A 4,994-nucleotide genomic window follows, 5' to 3' on the forward strand; every position below is an offset into this window, starting at 1 on the left:
TCAGCTTACTTTTCAATGACCTTCTTAGTTTCTGGAGAAGCAGAAACACCAGCTCCCTTGCACTTTCAGCAGTTGATGTTTTCAGAGCTGCAAATGGTCATCAAGTGCCATTAAGTCAATTGAACAAACATTTACGTTCAGAATAAAAACATTTTTAGAAACTTGAACAGGAGTGTCGGGATTTCAAGCCACTGACAGTCAGGCTGGAACATGGAAATGAAGGATGTGACAAACCCATTTCTTCAATACTTTACACGTGTTGCATAGTCTAGAAAAGTCTCAAGTAAAGAGCTTAGGGCAATTAGAGAAGGGCAACTAACTGTCCAATTTCTCCATTTAAGAGCTTTGGATTCTGGTTCTACATACAGGATTGACTTTTCCTCATCAATGGGTATTGGCTCAGCAATTGCAAACATTAATAGTGAAACAGAAAGGTTTGCCACTCTGCTATTGCTCCAATTGATCCATCAGCTCTTTAGATTTGGCAGTTTCCTTCTTGGGATAGTGACTCAGCAACAGCTTCTTGATCAGTCCACATCAGCAGCATGCCAACATTAGTGGTACCATCATTCACAGCAGCGCTGGGTCCAGCTCTCAGTCCAAGCAGCAGGGCTCCACCACAATTCACAACATTATTACTGCAAATGGCTTGTTTTTAAGAAAAACCACCACAATCTAACTTCTAGAAAAAAAATACACACTTGGGAGGCAGAGCCCAGCAGTTTCCGTCATGTGCTAACTATGGCCTGGAATAGCGTATTTGACATTGTTCTCGGATGTATGCAGAAGGAAATATGTACATAACGTCACATGAATTGCTGGTTCTCCAGCAATAACCTTTATTCCAAATACAATATTAATCAGGAATTAAATTGCACTTTGGATCAAACTGACTCTTTAATTTCTTCAGTTGTTCCTGACGGACTATAGGTTTCATTTCCATCGCAGTTTGGATTGTCGCACTTACCATGTCTTTAATTGGTCATAAAAGATAAATGAAGTTATTTAAATAAGCATTTGCCTCCATCCCACATTTGTGTGCCAGCTGTTTGAAAGACTGAAGATTCTGGATTCAGGACTGCAGCCTGCATTCAGCCGTTTGAGTGAAACTGGTCACACTCCAGATGGGTGACTGCAATAGATGGTGAATTTGTTCTTCAAAACCTTTGTTGCTGGTGATAACGATTAGCGACAGAAAGGGGATATCAAGTTCTTGAATGTATTCATATTCAGAGTTTAGAAACTTCAATATCCAAATGCAAGCAAACTTACAATGAAGTGTCTTTGATGTCCTCTCCTAATACAATATTTTTGAACCAAAATTCTGAATCCCTAATTCTAATGCAGATAACAGAGAGACAGTAATGCAAATGCTCTTGCCTGGAGTGGTGTTCCCTGCGCTGCTGTGTGATGTTTCCTGAAAAGTACCTAGAAAGTAATTTCCTTTCTATTTTCTGTACTCTGAATGAAACAAAACATTAATTATATATTGTTTTCAAACTTACCTTTTCATGATAGATTTTGGAGTGTACAGTTTTCCATTGACCTTGTTCTATGGACTGTCAGGTGGTCTGCTAATAGTCAGAAAAGTGCTATTCAGTCATTTTAAGCGAACATCCACATCCACAATAAAATCATCATTATTAACCTGAAACATTGAGTAAGTATTTCAAGCCATGGACAGCTAGTTTTGTATAACTAGTTCAAGGCACAATTACAGTAGATGGTGATTTATTACCCCAAAACCCTAATTGGCTGTTAGCAAGACAAGGTAATGAGGCTGGAGTGTGGGAGCAAAGAAAGAGAGATACGATGCAACCAATTCATTTCCTCAATACTTTATACTTGTTGAAACGTCTCAAAATATCTCAACTAAAGAGCTCCAGGCCCAAATGGAGACGAGGCAACCAATTTTCCAATGTCTCCAATGAGGACCTTTGGTACTTTCTCGACATACAGGGCTGTATTTTCCACGTCAACTTGCTCTTGCCAAGATTCTGATGAGTCAGGCCAAGTGGAGGGGAGTTCAGGAGCAAAGCCCAATCCCTTCTGCACGATTATATTATCTTGTCAGTGGTGGGCAAATGAAGGCACCAATTGAGAGCCACTCAAGTCTGTCAGTGTTTTGAACAATAGAGCTCCTCAACTCACACAGTGAGCTTTTGCCTGCAATCTCTTTAGCACAGGCTCAGCAATCCCCATCACTAATGGCAGCAAAGGAAACGTCGTTGCCCTGCCTTCACTCTGTTATTGCTGTTAGCTCCTGGGATCATGACATTTCAATAATGGTTTGTGACCAGGCAGCAACTTCTGTTTTCGCTACTGTCAGTACCATGGCACCCTTGGCACTGCCAACCATCGCGTTATAATCCAGCTCTCAGTTCAACCAGCAGCTTCACCAGAATTCATAAAATTATGACTGCAAAGGTCTTGTGTAAGAAAGAACACCATCTTCCAACTTCTGGATGTAAAACATATTTTGTGGGTTAAGCTGAGTGTGGTAACTCGGGCCTGCTACATGGTTCCTGGATGCAGAAGGAAATATATACATAACTTCACAGGAACTGATTGTTCTCCAGTAATTGCCTTGGAGAATATAATATCAAATGAAGCACGAATTACATAAAATATCAAACATATTTTGTAGTTTTTGCAAACAATCCTGGAGAACTATATTTTCCATATCCCAAGCAGTTTGGATTGTCAAACTTGCCATGCCTGTAACTGGTCAGGCAAGATAAATTAAGTCCTTATGTTAGCATTTGCCTCCAGCTACTATTTAGTGCCAGCTATTGAGTATTATTGATGTGCGGAACGTGGCACAGTGGTGAGCAACGCTGCCTCACAGCACCAGAGACCCAGGTTCAATTCCCACCTCAGGCGACTGACTGTGTGGAGTTTGCACGTTCTCCCCGTATCTGCGTGGAGATGTGCAGCTCAGGTGAATTGGCCATGCTAAATTGCTGTAGTGTTAGGTTAGGGGTGTGGGTGGGTTGTGCTTCGGTGGGGCGGTGTGGACTTGTTGGGCCGAAGGGCCTGTTTCCACACTAATCTAGCTGCTTGAATGGCTGAAGACTCTGGATTCAGTCATGCAGCTTGAGTTCAGCTGCTTTTGTTAAACTTCTTACAATCCAGACGGATACTGCAATCAATACTGATTTTATTCTTCAACCCCTTTCATAGGACACTACAGTTGGTGATGACGGTGAGTGTGTGATGGGATACATATTTCTTGAATATATTCATTTTAAGAGACTAAACTGATCAGGAATAAGTAACCCAAATTTGCAAGCAATTTTGAATTCAAGCTTCCTTGATGTCCTCTCCTAAAACTGTTTGTTTTGAAAAGAACTCTCCGACCCAAAGAACAATGTGGATAATGGAGAGGCTGTATGTGATTGCTATGGTCGGGAATGGCAATCTCTGCACTGCTGTGTGGTGTTTTCATGAGGGGCCTGTACGTTATCTTACCATAACTGCCTGCCCACCAGCAACTTACTTTCACTTTCTTGTACTCTGAATGAAGCAAAATCATGGTCACATATCGTATCAAACATACTTTTTCGAGACCGCCTTCGATTTGGAAGGCATGGGTTCCCATCCCCATCGCAGTTTAGGCTGTCCCTTTTACCAGGCTTGCAATTGAACAGGCAAGTTTTGTCACTGAAATCAGCATTTGTCTGCATTTACAATTGTGTGCCAGCTGCTGGAATGGCTGAAGGATCTGGATTCAGTATTACAGCACTTATTCAGCTGTTTTTTTTAAAAAAAAAGTGCTCACACTGCAGAAGGATGACTGCATGAGTTGGTGATTTCTTTGGTCAAACTTACATAACTGGTTTGCAAGAAGTCAGAGCACAGGTAGGGGGAGAGGCAGAGAATGTCGGGGAGATGGAATTTTTCCTTGCAGTATAGACCAGAGAGGTCAATGGGAGGTAAAACGTTCAGGATTATGAAGGGTAAACTTTCACTGAAGAGATTGGGATGTTTTAAAGCAATGGCTTTTCCAGCAACTCTGTTTTTCTTTCTGATTTACAGCATTCGCAGTTCTTTCGGGTTTTATTTGGATGCTTTCTGTTGTTCTAGTTAAATAAGAGCTTCAATCAGTAGGAACAAAGCAAGCATTAGGGATGGAAATTTAGTGCGATTGCTGTGGTCTGGTCTGCAAAGGTGTTTGTGGCACTGCTGTCACATGCTTTCAAGAGGAAGCCCCTGAACAATCTAAACAACAGCTCTCCAGCAATTTCCTTTCACGTCTTTGAATTCTGAATCAAGGATCATTTATACACAAACTGGAGCAAACTTATTTTCTGCAACTGTCCCTGGAGAAATTAGATTTCCCGGTTCTTCACAGTATACCCAGCTGAAATTAGTCATGAAAGATAACATTTTAAGCTAGGTCTTGTATGCACAATTGGCTGATGGCTGGTATAAAATTGCTGGATGCTCAGGGATTCAGTATTATATTCTTTGATCAACTGTATTTATTAAGTAGATCAACTTCCAGAGGTAGTGGGATAATGGAAAACTGTAGGTTTTTTCCTTAAAACTTTCATAGGGGCTTTGAAAGACATCACAGGCAGAATGAGGGGAGCAGAGGATATAGGAATCCTAATTGTTCAATATATTTATTCTTTCTTCAGAGTTCAGCTATCGAAATGTTCGAATACAAATTGAGATCTGAATATTGAATGGGCAAGCAATTTTCCACTGACCACTTTTGAAGGTTTTGTATTGATGCAACTTTTTGTTAAGCAAACAAAATCTCTAATCTCTCAGAAAAATGCAAACATTATAGACATATTAAAGCAACTTTGTTAATGTGACTGCCGTAGGTTGGTGTTTGTTGCATGACTGTGGCATTAGTCAGACAGAAGCCCCTCCATAGAACTTACAGGAAGTGGCACTAATTTTCTTTCACATTGTTGTGTTCCAGATGAATCTTAATTAAGTCACACATTGGACTAAAACTTTCTTTGTGATCACTGCATTCA

Source organism: Chiloscyllium plagiosum, unplaced genomic scaffold (genome assembly GCF_037043375.1).
Source record: "Chiloscyllium plagiosum isolate Xiang-an unplaced genomic scaffold, Cpla_swu_hap1 HiC_scaffold_51, whole genome shotgun sequence".
Classification (NCBI taxonomy): domain Eukaryota; kingdom Metazoa; phylum Chordata; class Chondrichthyes; order Orectolobiformes; family Hemiscylliidae; genus Chiloscyllium; species Chiloscyllium plagiosum.